Source organism: Dermacentor albipictus, chromosome 7 (genome assembly GCF_038994185.2).
Source record: "Dermacentor albipictus isolate Rhodes 1998 colony chromosome 7, USDA_Dalb.pri_finalv2, whole genome shotgun sequence".
NCBI lineage: Eukaryota > Metazoa > Arthropoda > Arachnida > Ixodida > Ixodidae > Dermacentor > Dermacentor albipictus.
Genome location: NC_091827.1, coordinates 106,733,997 through 106,752,974, shown reverse-complemented (window position 1 = coordinate 106,752,974; position 18,978 = coordinate 106,733,997). Strand labels below are relative to the sequence as shown.

The 18,978-nt window shown below is 51.6% G+C and overlaps 1 long non-coding RNA gene across 2 annotated transcripts in view; it reads right to left on the bottom strand.

The window, feature by feature from the left end:
* Positions 1-2,237: 2,237 nt before the first annotated feature.
* Positions 2,238-18,978, bottom strand: part of LOC135901845 (uncharacterized) — a 53,218-nt gene continuing 36,477 nt past the window's right edge. Inside the window, exons 2-3 of one of the 2 annotated variants that reach the window (XR_010564287.1) lie at positions 14,670-14,940; positions 2,238-2,858 (exon numbers count right to left, since the gene is read on the bottom strand). This is a non-coding gene — a long non-coding RNA (uncharacterized lncRNA). Of the gene's footprint in view, positions 2,859-9,418; positions 9,605-14,669; positions 14,941-18,978 lie in introns of those variants that run through there. The other variant, XR_011507229.1, reaches the window with a different exon arrangement.

Below are 18,978 nucleotides of genomic sequence, written 5' to 3'. Positions count from 1 at the left end.
GAAACAACGTGGCGCAGGCGCACAAGAGTCTGGAGGCGGTGCTTCGTGTCGTCTGCTTCAGCGCGGAAGCGCACCATGCTCGCTTTGCTGAGAAGCGCAGCTATGTGCTGGCAGCGCCCTGACGCGCCGAGATGGCATTGTCGCATTTTACTGACTGCAGCGAGTTGTTGTTGGTTCCGCATACGGCAACTCAGCAGCGTGTGTTTGCAGTGCAGCGTTCTCGGTTAAATGCAGGCGTTTCAAATTTCTCAGCTCTAGTGCGTATTAGTTTATGCTGTTAAATGCTCAAAAGCGACTCACGCTATGGGAGATGTCGACGTAGTAGAGGGATCTGGATCATTTCGACCCTCGGTGATTCTTACCATGCACGGATATAGCACATTAAATGACCATCTTTCCTTTCGCCTCCATCAAACCAGGGCTGCAGTGGCCGAGATCGAACTTGGTTCCCCCGGCTCCAAGTCAGGCGCTCCCCACAGAGCTGGCGCAGCGAAACATTCTCAGCACTTGGCCGCACTCAGCAGGTAACGGAGCACAGCTTTGTTTTCTGTGCGTTCGTCCTAATTTGAATTAGATGTTTTAAGCAAGAGCTGCTAAACTGTGTGCACGGAGTTGGGTTCAGCCTTGCTCTTCTTGGTCCATGTTCAGCCTAGGGCGGAAGAGCCAGCAGATTGCTTGATACTACTTGGAATTTTACTTTAGGAATGAAAGAAATCACCGAACCTTGTACGATATTTTGAAAAGGTATCAATGTAAATTTGTACAATCGTGTGACTTTTTCTTTCCTCCAGATATCCTTACTTGCACCATTAAGAAGGCTAAACAACAATGTATTTGGTTGTAAGCTCATGCCATAAGTCAAAGGACCCTGATCGTAGCACTGAAATGCCTTATTAGAATTATTTCTTCTCTGTTGCCGCGCCACTAACGTGTTTTTCATGTCTTAGCTGACGCTTTCTGCAAGCATCGCTTTCTTCGAACGTGGTGTGCCATAGCGTAACACCAAGGGAACAGCCGTATGTAACCGCGCGGAAGGGGCCTGATCAGGAACAAATATTTATTGCAGGAAGCACATTTGCTATAGGCTTCCGGTCGAAAAGTCTGTGGTGACGGCGGCAATAAATAGAACGCGGCGCTTGGGATATATGCCAGTTAAACGCTCCTTGCAGCAGGATACTTAGGGCCAGAGTCCTCATAATAAATGGCTCAAGGAATGAAAGCGACAAAATGAAGCGTTTGCCCCTAGGTTGATTGAAGGCTTTAGCTGGAATCACATTCAAGATCGGCACACATGATGCATTGACAGCAGAAAAATCTGAGACGAAATAATTAGCTTTAAAATTTCAATGCCTCTGCGGTCATTGGTGTTGTCTAACATAAAAAGCTTACTTCATTTACTGTTGTGATTGCTCATGGCAGACGACCCACTGATATATAATGCTAGCAGTTTTTTTTTTTGTACCGTTTCACAGTCAAGTTCATCGCGTCGAAAAGAAGTATTCTTTTAGTTCTCCATCACGAGATTGCTTCGTTTTGCGGATTAAAATACCAGGTGCTAATATTTTGCGGGGATGTGAAAAAGTACAAAATGCGAGAACACATAGAAATGGAACTCCCAAATGCCAAGAATTAAGTAAACAATCGAAAGAGAGTGAAATGAATTGCAATTTCAAAGAAGCGCATTACGCATCGTATTACAAAAGCGATGCTCTGTCTTACTTGGCTGAATATCGCTGCATCAAAATGTAAACGATGAAAAACCCTACTCACAACCCAACTCTGCATAGCGAACTGAGGCTCCCACTCGAGCATTGCACCAATTGCCTTTGACTTTCTACTGCCATCTTTCTTTTTCACTTAGCTTACCCTGAACCCTACGCAGTGTCTCCGGAAATATGATTTACTACTTTCGTCATAAGACAGAAAAACATTCTACGTGCCTCACGCTCCCAGAAAAATATGCGCATTCAGTTTGCACACAGTTGCGTTCATAGCGCGTCAAAAGTTTAGATTGTATCCTGCTATAGACGCCGAAGGTGCCGGTGCTCCTCATCGGACATTTTACACAAAGTAGGAATACAGTACGCATTTAAATATCGCCAACATGGCGAAACAAGCAACCATCTATCAGAACCGACAACTGGCGGGAGAACTACAACCCCGCACACCAGGTATCCTTTCATGGACAAAAAAAATTGACATCAAGATAAAGCATCTAATTGAGAACGCAAAACTGATTGTAGGAAATAAAATTCATTATCCACCCAGTCCGTTGAGAGTTTGCTCAGGCGTGGAGTTTTATTTTCTCGTATGTGCTGCTCTTTAACGAGTTCCATGACCAAGGTCAGTAGCAGGTCGGTTCGCCTCCTGCGTTTATGACGGCTTTCATACTGTTTTGGAGGGACTTGTATAGGGATCTACAAAGGCTCGCATTGGACCTCAGCCGCTCCCACTCCTCTTGAACAACAATTCATAGTGCGTCCGCTTAGAGGCCGTGCAGCTGTCGGCCGGTCATAGCACTCTTCATGATGCCCCAAACGTTCTCAATAACATTTAGGTCAGGAGACTGAGCAGGCCATTCTAGCACTGCGATATCGCGGAGCTCAAGAAATGCAGCAACTCTTTTCGATTTGTGTATTGGGGAGTTATCATGCTGCAGAACGAAGTCGCCGTCCGGAAATGGTCCTCCTAGTAGGTACGGGAAGAGCACATCGTCCAGGATTCAGCAGTAGGCCTCTCCATTGAAGCGGCTCTCAAGGCGAACCAGGAGTGCCAGGCCTTCGGCGGTCACAGTGCCGCAAACATTCACAGCGGACCGGCCGCTGGCAGCGACTTGCTGCATGTACTCAGGCATATACCTGCAGAAAACAAAAACAAAAGTTGTTAGCATTGGTAAAAAATGCAGGTGCAACCGGCAAGCTAGAAGGAAAAAAAATATCAATTACTATCTTTTAGGATTGTCTAAAGGTCATTACCGGGTAACCTAACACAATGATACAAAAATTTGCGAACGAGGTCATTCTTTTATGAATTCAATTCTTTTGAGGGATCATCAAATATTCCGAGACTGAGACAAAGCATGATTCCTACGTATGCCACAGTGTAAAAATTGGCTCTCTATCGGCACCTATTTCTTTATGAATGAATGAATGAATTCATATTCATAATGGGGCCTCATAATGGGGCCTCACTGTCGGGGGGCTGCAATTAGAAGGGGGTGCCTCCCAGCCGGCTCTCAGCCCCGGAGACCGCGGAGACAGTCTTGTAGTAAGCTGTCGCCGCCTGACCGATGATGAGTCTTTGCTGAAGCAGGTCCTGGCTCCGGATCAGCTCTTCCCAGCTGGCAAGGTCTGGGATGCTTTGTGATTGAGCCCCAGGAAAATCCGGACACTCCCAAATTAAGTGCTTTTGAGAAGTCATTCTGTGGGAGCTACTGCAGAGCTCAGGCTCCCCAGTGTCTTCATCGTGCAGTATAGAGTACGGAAAGAATCTGCTGACCTGAAGCCTCCTCCAGGCCCTGCACCCCTTTGGAGTGAGTGACCTATTCCGAAGTGAGGTTGTTCTCCTATCCAATCTAGGTGTTTCGGTTTTTTCTTCATACGTCATGAGAGCGTCTTTATTCCCACTCAGGGGCACTTCCAGATCAGCTCGGATGTATCATTCTCGCGCGAGGCTGTGAGCAGCCTCATCCCGCGGAATGCCCTCATGAGAGGGAACCCATATGACGGAGACCTCCCTCTTGAGGGGTATCTTCTTAGTATGTTGGCGGCTTGACTGGAGACCACCCCCTTACAAAAGTTGTGAACAGCTGCCTTACTCTCGGACAAGATGATCTTGGCTTTGGTACTGACGCACGCTAGGGCAATAGTAGCCTCCTTTCCCACTAACGTATTCCTAATATTGATCGATGCTACAGTCACTTTTTCCTCATTTCCATATTTCTTGTTGAACAATATGCTCTGCGCAATTTAAATGTTCGCGCCAGCATATAACATTCGATGTTAATAGATTTCAGCCGTACCTGACACAAACTCCAGTTATTATGGTTGCAGCGTTCGTCACTCATTATAGCTTTGCCGTTATTTTATAAAATTTCTTTATTTTTGTCGAAGTTTAACATGACATTTTGCTCAATGTACACGCTTTGCAAAGCTGCAGTTGTTAGGCCACTGCAAAAATTATTCTAGATACTTGTTAGAACAAGCATATAAACGTTTAAAGCTTAACACTAAATACTAGTGCCTAAAATGATTCTTCATCTTAGGATACAGTGGCTTAAATGATTACAATTACCGGAAGTTTTCAGGCCGCCAGACTCGCTGACGCTGGTCCCATCTGGTCGTGAAAGCATATTGGTCAGTAAAGACGACCTTTCCCCAGTGCTCCTCTGTCCATTTCTCATGATCTCGGGCAAATGGCAGGCGCGTCTCCTTGTTCTTCACGTTCACAAGTGGCTTCTGTGCAGCTATTCTTGACCTGAGGCCAGCCGCGCGCAGGCGACGCTTCACTGTTGCGTTCGACACACCCAGAAGCCCGACAGTGTTCTTAATTTCAGTCGCTCTGGCAGTGGGCTTGTCCACAGCGGCCGCAACGATGTTCATGTCGTCGTCTTCATTGGTGACTTTCGGACGGCCTGTGCGCGGATGATCCTTGGTTCTTCGCTCCTTTCGGTATGCCCGAACGATCCGGTTCACGGTCGAAAGTGGCCGATTTGTTAGCATTGATATCCTCCTCTGAGAGTATGCTTGGAGGCTTAGCGCTACAATTTGCCATCTTTCGCACTCCGAAACACGAGACATCACTTTCTCTACCAAGGTTCGGCGAAAAATGAACACTACTCGACTGTTACACCACTTTTATTACTGAGGCAGCGTAAGAAAAAAGCAAGAAAAGAAATAAGTGACATCACTACATTTATAACTTATAGGTTGACGTTCGTAAGCCGATGAACATAAAGAATGTGCTGTGGATCGTGCTTTCACAAATCATCCGAGAATCACTCACTAGTACAGAGCAGTCGCTTAGCTTGGCACTTATTTGCAGCAGCTTATCAGCCGCGCCAGCGGATAAGAGATTACCGTGCCCAAGCTAGCTCCCTCTGCCAGTTGATACCCTTCCATATTACTGAACAACGCGCTGCAATCAGTAAAATGCGACAGTACCATCTCGGCACGTCTGGGCGCTGCCAGCTCAGAGTTAGGTACGCTTCCCAGCAAAGCAAACACGGTGTGCTTCAGTACTGTAGCAGACGACACGAAGCACCGCCTCCAGACTCCTGTGCGCCTGCGCTACATTGTTTCGATGCGTGACCGCGCCGGGTGCGCTGACGCTCCGCGGAGCGCGGCCACGCTTCGCCGCGTTCGCACATATATTGAACGACCCTGTACATCCAAAAAATCTCAGGAGATACATCATTCTTCCAATTATCGCATATCAGCATGTTGTATGCCCGAACTGAAACCTTTATTAGGCTGCAAAAATTATCATATTTTTTTCATTATTCCAGAATAGCTCATAAAAGCAGTAATGAGTATCTCTACATTTGCACCGGTAGCAACGGAAAATTTAACCTCGTTTTCTGCATATAGTAAATATAGAATCATTAATTTCTGCCACATGTATATGTTATTCGAAAGCTCATGGAAGAGCAAGAAGTGCCAGATGTACATATAATGTGCATTTAATACTTCATGGCATTCGAAAACCTGTTTTTTGCGCCTTTCTTAAAAATTATTTACTATGAGCATTCTATTATCATCTGTTACTGGGAGGTTGATTAAAAATTAGGAAAACAGTGTAAAAAACTTTTTTCAACAAATTTCACTAAAAGGTCGAAGTCCATAGGATGTTACGAATCTTGATACAATGTTGGCAACAGATCTAAAGAAAGCAAAGAAATATTTTCCTACTGGTATGCCAAAAGGAGGATGCCGAGTTGCCGACAAACAACAACGTCTGTTATGTCCTCAAAGGGATTTCGGACGACGCCTTTGCCCTTCGAATCTGCAAAAATTTTTCTGCACTCGGCACCATTAAAAACACTGCCGGTGCTTTGACCAGCATAAAAGCCGGTGCATTGGTCACGCGTTTCTCGGCTTCCCAACATGGCTGCAGCTTGCTCTTGCGAAGGCTACATGACACCGCAGCCGTGAGTTCCGTCAGATAAGCCGATTCCTTACTGTACGCCGCGAAGCTGAGGCCATGACCTCTGACCCAGGTCCCGCCAGTGACTCGAGCTCAATAACGACTCGTCTTGTCCGACCCATTGTCATGGATGAGCATTGAGGATTAACACAAGACAAACTGCATGGTGTTCACTTTCATTCTGTCAAGAGCAGTGATTTCCTAAACGATATGCTGACCCCGCTGCGTGAAGAACCCTTGACTATTGGCCATTATCTCCCTGGTCCTCATTGCATGAAGCTTTGTGTACCTGTTACTGCCATCCGGACAACTTCTTCGCACATTCAACCCAGTTTTACTTCCCCAAACGCCGACGCTCCCACAGAGATAAATAGTAGCTTCCCGTCGCTGCATGGCCACTAGTCACGCTCACTTATTGGCCTTCACCTCACCTCTCATTCACCGCAGATTAGCCAATCGTCTTCGCTCTTTAGCCCTGCACATGCATATCACTCGTTCGCCCTGCGCATGCATATCAGAAAAATTAACAATGCAGCGCCCAGAGCTGTTGCTTCATTGGCTGCTTCCACCACAAGTTCTCATCTGAAGCTTCCGACCATAGAAAAGCATGTTAGACGTTGATGTCAATGGCATAACTATGCCTGCGGTCACCGATACTGGGGCGCATACCTCTGTAATCAGCGTACATCTTCGTCATCACCTGCATAAAGTGTTCACACCTGCTGCCTTCAGCATCATGCGCGTCGCATGATGGAGCGACTCCTGCCTTTATTGGGATGCGCACGACCCCTTTTTGTGTTGCTGGTCATCAAACATCCATCCAAAACATCGTGATTGAGAAACACCCCCGCGACCAAACACTGAGCTAAGATTTTTCGCCTACTCATCCTGCCTTCATTGATTGTCCTGCTGGTGCTCTTCTGCTCGAGCCGCTCTATTTTAGCGATAACTGAGCCGACGTATCAGCACGCTCATGCTCTAGCCATCACGTTCGCTTGGCGCCTCAAGCTGCTGCATGCGTTACTTTGACGACCTCACGCGAAATTCCCTTTGGCGAAAACATCATGTCTCCGCTTGTCGCCATCTTTTAGACCACGATGTCACCCTTGCACACACCCATTTCCTTTTCTTAAAATACAGCCTTCGTAATCCTTCTCACCACCAGCCTGTTGACAAAGGTTATCGCGTAAGACACGTCGCTGGCAATCATTTCCGTGTTTGACCCCCGGCATGATTGCTGCTTTAGATGAAGTTCTGGCCCAGGCAAAAGTTAAATCTATATCGCCTCTTCTATGCTAAATATATGTAGTATTGTACAATAAATGCTGGTGACCGCAATCCTTCATGCCGACATTCATGTCGCATATCTCAATACAACGTCATCCAGAACAAGGTCAACAAGATTACAAAGGACGCTATCAAGCCTTCGTCTAGCCTGTGGGCATTCCCTGTTATTGTCAGGAAAAAAAAGAATCGTCGAAGCTGATCATCGGAATTGAAACCAAGTAATTTCAAAAAGATTGCTTAACCTCTGCCTTGCATCGACGACACCCTCGACTGCCTTCGTTGACCCGAATACCTTTAGCCCACCGGCATTCGTTCGGGCTGCTGGCAGATTTAAGTTAACCTCATGGACCACCAAGAAACTCCCCTTATTACACTATGTGGCCTATACAAACTCAAAGTGATGCAGTTCGGACTGTGTATTGCCCCAGAAATATTCCAATGTATGGTGGACTCTCTAATGGAGGGATATAAGTGGGCAATCTCTCTTGTTATTTAAAAAAATAACATTTTCTACTGAACGACGTTGGACAACCTCCTCACCCTTTTATGAGACATTCTTGTCACTTTCCGTAGAGCCGCTCTTCAGCTGAACTCTGCCATGCACTGTTTCTGGTGACACCAGATAACTAAACTTGGCCATCTTGGAAGTGCTGCCGGTGCTCAACCAGACCCCAACAAGGCGCAAGCAATGTAACTATTTTCCGTTCCATGCTCAGCCAAAGATATCCGGAGATTTCTAGTATTATGTTCCTACTTCATCGCTTTCTTTAGATCTTCGCCGACATAGCTTCCCCTTTCATGAACTCTTGAAGAACGACGATCACTTCATGGGGAGTCCCGCAAAAGCCGCTTCATTTTCGGCCCTCACCATTCTACTTTTGTTTTCGTTGGCACAAAAAAAAAACAGTGCGGCAAGAAACTCGTAATCGCCTATGCCAGACACCTATGCCTTCTTCCACCTCAGCAAAGAAATGTTCCTTTTACTCAGCTGTGACTGTGGCTTTAGTATGGCCTTTCACCGAAATTAGACCCGAATTGTTCGGCCATACTGGTTACAGACCATCATGGTTATTCTTTTTGTGGTTGTGGTTACAGACCATCATGCCCTCTGCTGACTCTCGTCGCCCAAGGAGCCAACTGGACTTCTAGGTTACTGGCTATTAAGGCTCCCAGAAGACAAGTCTTCAACGATATGGTCGTTAAGCAACCCATATTTGAGGACTCTAGATTATCTGTAATCTGCAAGTCCAGACAATTAATTGCCTGAAGATGCAGATTGCTTGTCACGTACCTTATCAATGTTCCCGGCCATATTCGCCCTGAGTCAGGCACCTGCGCACTGTCCATCCTTGCTTTTGTGGCAAGGTTTATTGGACCCGTGGGCCGACAGCCACAAATACAATGGCACCAAGGACAGCTCAGCTGTATCGGCGGACTGGACGCATGACACACTACAAGGCGACAACACTTTCTAGCATGCCGATCTTCGCTTGGCTCCGATCCATGCGATGGTGACGGGACATTCTAGTGCTATTCTTTTTTCTTACAATGGCTCCCTGGCTTAAAAAAGAGCCATCCTTGCCATCTAGTGCCACGACGATACTGTGGGCTCATAATAATGCTGGAGCCTGTCTATATGAATAATTTTATGCCCCCAGCGACGGTGGTCACTTGAGGGCGTCAGTGGTTCGACGATGTAGCTGACTAGTGAAGAGTAGGCAAAATGACGCTTTAAGGACAATTAAATTTAGGAAGTAGCTTGGAAAAGAGGCCAGGACTCGCAGGTTGGACCCAGCGCCCTACAAGGGATTCAGGCAGGAAAATAGGACCAGGTCGGGTGTTGGCTCTTTCACTTTTTAGGGGACGTTTTTTTCCGCGCTGACGCCACTAATTTTGGATCTTAGCCATCGACAGCTTCCCTGGAAAAATGATGAAATAATCTCTAAGACACGGCGAGATCCGGCTACAGCCGGGTGGTGGCGAGGAGGCCCTCTCATCCGTCTCGGAGGGCACGGCCGTGGCGGCGGCGGTTCCCGGCGACCTCGGTTCCAGGAAGCGGGGCCGGCTGCAGGAGATCCTCGACGAGGCCGTTGCGTTCTGCAACCTGCCGGCCAACCGCGTGCCCGTGGAGGCGCGCGTCTTCTTCATGACGCGGCTCCTCGAGGTGGCCGGCCTATGCTCCGAATTGAAAATGGAGATGAAAGCGGAGGCGGCCACGGTGCGCGGCGCGGCCCTCGTATTGCGGGGCCAGCTCATCGAGGCGCGTCGCGAGGCCGCCGAGTTACAGCGGCGCCTGGCCGTCATCGAGGCCGGCCTAGGCGATCCTGTGATGGTGCCGGCTGGCACGGGATCCACCGGTCGTGGTGCCGCCGCGCCTGCGCGCGCGGTCGCTGCGCCCTCGGGCGCCGGCGGCCCGGCGGGCGCGCCCGCGGGCCGCTTGAACTACGCGGCCGCGCTGAGGGCGGGCCTAGCGCCCTCTGTCGGCGCGGTCCGCGCCGGACCCGGTGGTGTTGCGGCGGCGGGCGCCGAGGAGGCGGCGACCGACACGCGGCACAAGCACGTCGCCTTTCTGACGCCGGTGGCGTCGACGCAGACGCCGGCTCGGGACGTGCTCCGCCTTCTCAAAGCGAACGTGGACCCGACTGACAAGGACATCAGGGACGTCACCTTGCGCCACACAAGGTACGGGCTTACCGTCTTCACTGATAACGGGCAGTCAATTAAGAACTTAGAAAAGGCCATAGGCGGTAATTAGATCACTCGCGCACCAATTATCATGCGTGTCGCAGAGAGGCGCAAACCCCACGTGAAGTTTTCGGGAGTCGATCCCGACGTCGGCCCCGACGAGTTTATCAAGTTACTCAACGAACGAAATCAGGGGCTTGAGCTCAATCTTGAGCAGTGTAAGGTCCGCGTGGCGTTTCGCGAAAGGGCGGGCACGCGCGCGTACGTGGCGGAGGTTGACCCGGAGGGCTTCCGAAAGATCACGTCGAGACCGCGCCTGTCGGTCGGCTGGACGTCGGTTCGCGTGAGCGAGGACCTGCACGTCCCGACGTGCACCTACTGCGCGTCATACGGCCACGGGCGCATGACGTGCCCGCACCAGCAGGACCCGACCAAAGCGAAATGCATGAAGTGCGGTGGAAACCATCTGGCCGTCACCTGCAGGGTGAAGATGGGCGACGCTGCCGTATGCTGTTCGGAGTGCGGCAGGGCGGGCCGCAGTGACGGGAACCACCCCACCGGTTTTCCTGACTGCCCGATCCTCGCGGAAAGGGTGGCCCGTCTCCGAGCGCGCACAAATTACGGCGAACCGCAGTAACGAGAGCGCCGAGGGTTGGGGGGGGGGGGGGGTGCGCGCGGGGCGACGCGGCGGCGGACCGGCAAGCGTCGCGGACGCACCCGCTCGAGTGTTGACTCGTCACCGCCGGAAACAACGGTTTTCATGCAACTGAACCTAGACCATGCGAAGCGAGCGCTGGCGGCTGCGACGCGTCGAATGCAAGAACACGGCATATCAATCGCCGCTATTAACGACCCGCCTTGTACGAAGAAAATGAGGCCGCAACTGCCGCCGGACTTCACCTACTTCGGGGTTGAAGAGGAGCCGCTGAGTGCAGTCTCCCTCGCCAGCGAGCGAGGGAGACGCTTGACAAAGTGCGGCCGGCTCAACTTCGTTGCCGAACTGCGCGACCTCCGATGGTTCGCGCGGGCTAGCGGAGCAAACATCGGCTCGCCGCAGGCGCTCGACGCGACGATTAATAAGATGTATGAGGTCATCGACAAAACGCGTCGCAAGCATCTCAGGCCGATCCTCCCGCACAGGCCGGGAAAGAGTTGGTGGACGCCGGACCTGCAGATTGAAAAGAAACGAACGCGGGCCTTGCGACGCCGTTTCCAAAGGTGTCGGGACGACGGGTTGCGGCCGATCCACCGCCAACGTCACAGCGAGGCGCTCGCCAAGTTCCGTCGCAGGATTGAAAACGCGAAGGCGTCGGAGGCGCGCGAGCGGTGTGACGAGTGCAGCCGCAAGTCGCTGTTTTCGGCACCATTCCGGGCGGCCTTCGGCAGGGAAAAAGGACGACCGCCTCTGCCGCCGTTGACAACACCGGACGGCGGCCGGACGGAAAGCGTCCTACAGTCGGCCGCACTGCTCTTACATGCCCTGATAGCCAAAGATGACGCTCGCACGGACCTGCCAGAACACAAAGCGTTACGGGAGCAGAGCGTACGGCCCTGCGAATCACGTGTGCGAGACCGTCCATTCACCGCCGGAGAGCTGGCGGCGACGCTCGCCAAGCTTGTAAACAGCTCGGCCCCAGGTCCGGACGGACTGACGACTGACGTTGTGGTCGCTCTCTGCACGTACCACCAGCGTTTCGTATTAAACATTTTTAATACAGCACTCACCATGGGCTACTTCCCCAAGGCGTGGCGGAAAGGCCGAGGCATTTTCATTGCAAAACCCGGCAAACCCGTAGACTCGCCGCAGAGTTTTTTGCATGACCTCAATCTTTGGAAAGGTGCTGGAGCGCTTGTTGTATGGCCGACTGTATTACTTTCTACTCACGGGGAATTACGTCCACCAAAACCAATTCGGCTTCGTGCACGGTAAGAGTGCAGTCCAGGCACTCACATCTCTGTGCCACTATATCAGCGATTACAGAGCGCGGGGCACGCCGGTCACGCTGATCTCCCTGGATTTCCAGGGAGCATTCGACAGCGTTTGGCACCCCCTCGTTTTAAATTATTTTAAGGAGCGCCAGTGCCCCTGCACTGGCGTCCGAATCTGAAGCTAGTCTGAAGTGTTTTTAATGACGTATTAAAAATGAATAAAAAGAAACCCGAGTGATATTGGAAAAGTAATTTTACTATTCGAAGGGTAATGCCGTCAAGGCCTGGGGCCGAACCGGTCCTACCAATGTGAAGGGCATATTCTATCTCAGGCAAAGTGAACGGTTTATCGTCCCATCTTGCAACAGCCGGGGCGCCTGCAACTGCTCGTAACTCCCTGTACAGAGGTGTGTCCTGATCATAAGCATCGCAGGCGACCTGCGTGCGAAGCAGTAATGCTGCTGAATCCAGCCCGTCTTTCGTCATTGTACCCTCCGGCGTGCGTAGGGGCGGCAACACGATGGGGTGTCTGAGTTTATCAAATGCCGACTTAAACGCGACTCCGAACATGTTTTTCCGCGAACTTTCCGTACAAAAGTTCTTAATTGCATGAGGCTTGGCTACTTCAATTAGTCTTCGATAGGTCACTCGCGCTCTCACAAATGCTAAGCGGAGTTCATTGCGTAGGTACGGCTCTCTAGCCTTTTGATATCTTCTGCGCATTGCGCGAACACGGTTGCGCTCAATGGTTAGTAGGGGCGACCACCATGCGTTCGCCTTTTCGGCACTTGCAAGTTCTTATTGTAATGTTTGTCGTATATTAAATGAAACTTCCTTATGATGTGGCCTGATATGCACCGTTGCACCATTTCGAACCAGGGCTCGTTTATGAGCCAACGTGTTAAACGTAGGCGGCCCGCGAATGTTAACTTTTTTCTAAGCAGGATTGGCGTTCCCTCGAACGAAAATACGATGTGGCGATGCTCTGAAAGCGTCTCCTCTTCTGACACTTGCCACATGTAACCTCTGTTGACCATGTTGGCACTGGCCAAGGTGATGTCGATCCAACTCTCTGTATAATGATTTTCATATGTAGCTGCCGACTCGGGATCATTTAGGATATACAAATTATGTTCACAGGTCATCTGCATCACCGCTGCACCCCGGCTATCGCAGCCGCCACGACCCCAGTTGACATGTTTAGCATTAAAATCGCCCGCTATGATGACGTTGTCTTCCTGAGTGCGTGCTAAACAATCAGACACGGTATCCAAAAATGGGGCGATGACCACGTGCGGCGGCGCGTACAGTCCTATCAATAGAAATGCGATAGAGGGCGTTGACAGTCTCACCGCGACGACATTGGTGCTGGCCATGATGGGAAAGCAATCGAAACCCGACCCGTCCCCGAAAACGACTACGCGGGGACCGTCGGGCGATGTAAAGCGGAGATAGTGCTCCGGAATACCTGCAATCACACCTGCCCTGATGTAGGGATCACAAGCTACGGTAAATGTGATTCCCTGCGTCTGCATGGCCTGGATCAGCACCATAGTCGCCTCCTTGGCATGATCCAAATTGGTCTGAATGAATTTCACAACTTGAAATTCACAAGCTCACAAGCTCACAAAGCTCACAAGGTAATAAATGCTTGTGAGCATTTATTAGCTTCGCCGTGCTGGAATCAGATTATTGAAAGTATGGTTAATTAATCTATGTGCCCCCGTCAATGGCTCTCTCCCACCCTCACCACCCTTTAATCTGCACCCCTCCGCATGTGACTACGCCTCCTGCGCACACCCCACCATTGGACCCACTGCACCCATGTGCACTGCGGACCCTCTGCACTCCTGTGTTGGGTCCGCAGCGCCCCAACCCCAAGGGGGGAACGCTGCGGGCCCCGCCCCAATTAATTGCCATAGTCAGTGCGTGCTTGTAACCTTGCTATTCGCTCTGCCCGCGTCGGGGATCGAATATCGTCGGGTGTCCCGCAGATTTTCTCCCTACCCCTCTACACGCCGCACAGGCCACCTCCGCATCCCCCATGCGCACGTTACAATTTTGTGCCAAGTGGTTGCCGGCACATTCTCGCTCTAGACGATACGTCTTTAACAGGGAAAAGCGGCACGTGTGCCCATACGACGCGCAGAACGTGCACAAAGAGACGTAGAGGTCTTCGACTGCACGCGCTGCGGTCCACCCGACGCAGATTCTGCCCTTTTGCATTATTTCCCGAAAATCTGTCGGTTTCACCTCAATGATATGAGTCATATTGCCTCCTCGCTCATGAAACGATACTAGCACTTTCCTTTGGGCAGTTTCCAACTCTAACCCTGGATTGCGTGCATTAATCGCTTCAATGAGGTTTGTTGAGGAAACCTCAGGGTCTGCGCCTGTAAGCTTGACGTGTGGTTTCCTTTTCTCAGGAATTCGCATGGTCATTGCAGTACGTGTGATCGGGCTCGCAGTCACCGCTGTTTGTAAATGGTCGAGAGTTGTTTTCTCTTTAGCGATTACCGGGACACCTAGACGAGTCTCGCGAAGAGTCGATTCGCCTAGGCCTGCACTGCGAGGGCCTTGAGAAGTCTCATGATGTCTTTTGCGGGAGAATTAGTGGGACTCACCGGTGTCAGGAAGGCCACGTGTCCCTGCATTCATTGTCGTGTCGTCTCCGTGCTTGTCGTAGTCCCATGGACATCTGGAATCCCCGAAGCTTGCCTGGTCCCCGGTGTCCCCGCCGACGTTAGCGGGCAGTCGACTCGATCGGCCGCCGCCGCGGCGTACGAGCGGCCGGGCCCCGATATACCCGCAACGGCCCGGAGGTCCATGGCCTCCTGTCTGGCTTGGGCGGTGTCTGGGGTGTACCGCCCCGGCCGACTACTTCCCCGTTTATTCCTGAAAGCAAAGGCAAAAATAAAGGATGGGGAGAACCTGTCCCTGCAAAAGCATACCAGGCCAATGAAAAATAAATGAAGACGGGTTGGGAATTAATACCCAAAGCGCATGTTTTGTGGAGAAAAGCGAATTGGAAAAATAAAATTGTGGGCTAACGGTAACGCGTATGTGTCCCAAGGTGTCTCAGCGAGGGCAGAAGCCCCCGCACCGGGCATTTAATAAACGTAATTGATGAGGCGGAGTCGTGGTGGCATGGGCATGCCATAAATGAGAAAGTAAAAGAAAAGAAAGGTAAAAGGGTGAATGTACCGGCAGTCTATGTACAAGATGTTCGTCGAGGCCGTCGATCGCCTCCGGCCGCTGTCGGGCACGCCTTCACGGCCCCCGAGAGGGCGCGGGTCACACGGCGGCCCCCTAAAGTCCCTCAATCATTTAAAAGTACCGCCAGGCTTTGATCCAGCCGACAACGCCTGCGATAGGCTGATCGGTGACATGTGACCTTCCTCCGCCCCTTTGCCGCCATGAAAGTTCCTGCGCGCCGGGCGAAGAGCGCGCGTTTCGCCTGTTGTGCTTTGCACATCGCTGCGATAATTTCGTTCCGGGAGGTCCGAAATGCCTTGTTTCTGTGCGGTTGGGTGCCGAAACCGGGCGAAGGATGGCAAGAAGTTATTTTGCATCGCGCACGGCAACCAGAACCTAACCAGACGAAAAGTATGGTTACACAGAATTGCACGGGCGGACTTTGAACCGTCGGTAACAGCACGACTACAAGAGGCAAGTAACATACAACGATACAAAGGTGCCACAGAAAGTATACACGTGCGTGTGTCGAGCGGTGATAGTATTTCACTCGCGTGCATGAACGTTGAGTGCCGAAGTTTGTGGAGATTCGCTGTGAGCGCGCTGAATAGATGGGCATGACCTAGGATGCGAAGGACCGAAATGCCTTGTTGCTGTGCGGATGGGTGCCGAGATCAGACGGAGGACGACAAGAAGTTATTTTTCATCCCGCGCAGCAAACAAAACCTAACCTGGTAATTCTGGTTGCATAGAAATGGACGGAAAGACTGCACGACTATGCGAGGAAAGTAACGTAGAGCGATACGAAGGTGCGAGAGAAAGTACACACCTGTGTGTGCAGAGCTGCAGTATTATTTCATTCGCGCGCATGAATGTTGACAGCCGAAGTTTGTGGAGATTACTGATTTTAGTGCATTACGAGCCCGTTGACTTAGCAAGTGCAGTATGACCTAGCATGCCTCAAATGCGTTTCTGCCCCAAATAGTGGGGCAGAAACGCATTAACTCGCTGACAAATATCCGCATTGCGCTACGTGCGATAAAAAATAAAATTCAGCAGCGAATTCTACTTTTACACTTTCCTGTGTTTGTGCGCGCATTGTTAACTGCGCTTTACAACATGTGCAAAATGTAATTTCCAATATCCAAATCGTATTTTCTGCATTGCATATGTGAATAAATATATTGCTAAGTGCCTGCATTACTCTGTTTTTCAAAACGAATACTGCATACCCACAGCTACTGGCCGTCAAATAATAATACAGAATAATACAGAATGTCAAAGTACATTACATACACCTGCCAGCATGTTCCTTCCAAGTTTCCCTTACACTCGAAGATGTTTCAGTAATCGGCAATGCCATTTTACTGATGAAAAACACACAACTGCAAATGAACGTAAGAAAAACGCCACAAGCCATACGCGGATTGCCAGCAAAACACAGTGCAGCTGGGTCAATCCGTGTGCGTTTCGTATAAGGGCCCTCTAATTCTTACGGGGATTTAGCGGTGCACGGAGGCGAAAAGGGATAAACACAACAATGCGCGTCATGATTCGAGTTTACGCGGCGACGTCGCACGGTTCACGATAACAGTCAACCACATTCACACACGCGCACACACTACGCTCGATGTTCGTGTGCCGCGAGATCAGATCGCGCTGGCAGCCCGAACACGATCGAGGAGACACGCTGATGAAGAGGTGGTAACCTCTTCATCATGACCTCTTTATCCTCTTTATCACATAACCTCTTTATCATGTCACGACAGTTGCACTGGCTCGTAGCATTGAACCACAAGACACAGCAGCCGTCGTGTAATCGCTACACGACAGACACACTCAGCGACAAGAAGGCTGTTGGCGCACTCGTTTCCACAAACACACAGGATGTTGTTTAGTTGCCGTGAGGGTCGCGCGCTTTGAGAATCGCACGTTTGAGCGACGTTATGTCGAAAGTTTTCCGGTCCAAGCGACTGTCAGCCTTCATTTTTACACGACTTCTTCGTTCAATGCAACAGCTATGTGTACGCAGCACATGCAAAAGATTTCACAGAGCATACGGGATTAAGCGTAAGCAATCACCAAGGCTCGCGCGGCGATTGAGCGCAAACGAACGAAATGTAAACACGCGGAATCGAGGCGATCAAGCCCTCATTACGCTCTCTTGAGCTATTTTCTTGGAGCACTTATTTGAAATTAAAGGACTAAATTTAGCAGTTCGGGTCCTTCTTTCGTTTTTTGCCACAGTCAGGCACCAGAAGGTTTTATATCCGCGCGTATGCAGATATTTTTTCACCCCACGAATGCCGTGGCGCCGCGGTTTAGTGTGGGCGCCATCTGCTACAGGAACTTCCTAGGTGGCGCGCGCGGCAGATTGGAAATTATAGTGGGACCTTAGGCGGCCCGGCACTTCCGCTGCCGAGTGCCAGGAACAGCCCCGGCATCGTTGGTGCTCGTCTATGCGACGCGTCGCCGTACTTATGGGAGGATCTGTTCCGCTGGTCGGGGGGGGCGCCGCGGACTTCGGGGGTGTTTCCCGGCGCCACTCTCGACGCGGGGCGATCGCTCCAACGGCCAAGGTACGTCTCCTCGCAGACCGGGGCCTTCCGGACGACGCCTTCGCCACGCGGAAGCGACGGTTCGAGTCCGCCGCTCGGCGGAGTCGTCGCAGGTCCCGGTGGACGCGGCCCCGTGTCTCGCACACGCGAGGAGAGGCGACGGGCGTCCGGGACGCCCCCGACGTCGGTGCTCACGGTCCCTGCACTTCCGGCGGCACACCTACTAGCTGCGACTCGTCCGGCCAGGTTTCAGCGGTCTTCGGGGACGCCTCCCGGCGCAAACAATAAAGCAAAAATAAGAATAGGATAAAGAGGAAAACAAAACAAAGATGAAAGCGCGCCGTTGGGCGCGCATCTCTCGCCAGGGCGGTCCGAGTGGCGGGTACGCCTCCACGGCATGCCAAAGGGTACGCGTCTCTCGCAGACGCCAGTCCGGTGGATGGGAACGCCCGCCCGGTGCGGTGATGAGTGCACGACTTGCACGCGCGCTCGTGCAAGTGTCTGGCCGGCCGGTTCCATCGGGCTCTTGATTTTCGCTCCAAAAACAAGGTATTTCACATTCGGCACTTCAAATTTTAGCAGGGGTTGTTTTTTAAACGTGTAGGGACTCTATTCGGCGCATAAACCGGGCGGGGAGGGGTTTTATTTTCGTTTTTCGAGTGATTCCTTGTTCGGCCGGCCACCGGGCACAAAATGGCCAGGGCTCATACCCTTTGAGCCTGAGCCTGGCCATGCCGAGCTCGCGCAGGGGCAAGACCGCGTCGCCGCCCCGCTCCCCCCCGCGGCCCTCGGCCGCCGGGGGGTCGCCCCGCTCGCGGGGCTCTGATTTTTCAGAGGACGTTCCAAACAACCAGGCCAGCCTGGTTGTTTGGAACGCCTCCCCGCGCTCCCATTCGCTTGGGCAACGGGCCGTCGCCGCGAGAAACGCCCGGCACGCCAAGGGGCAAGAGAAAGGCAGGCAGCCGCAAGACACGCGAGGCGGGCCAAAGAGCGGGCATCTCTTGCCAGGGCAGTCCAAGTGTCGGGCACGCCTCCTCGGCAGGCCAATGGGCGCGCGTCAAATGCAGCCGAGGGGCGCGGAGCCTTCCTCGAAGCAGGTCCGGCCACAGCAGACGCCACACGGCCTCGCCGGCTGCCCTTCGCTCGCTACGGCACACCAGGCACAACCCGACGGCTCGCA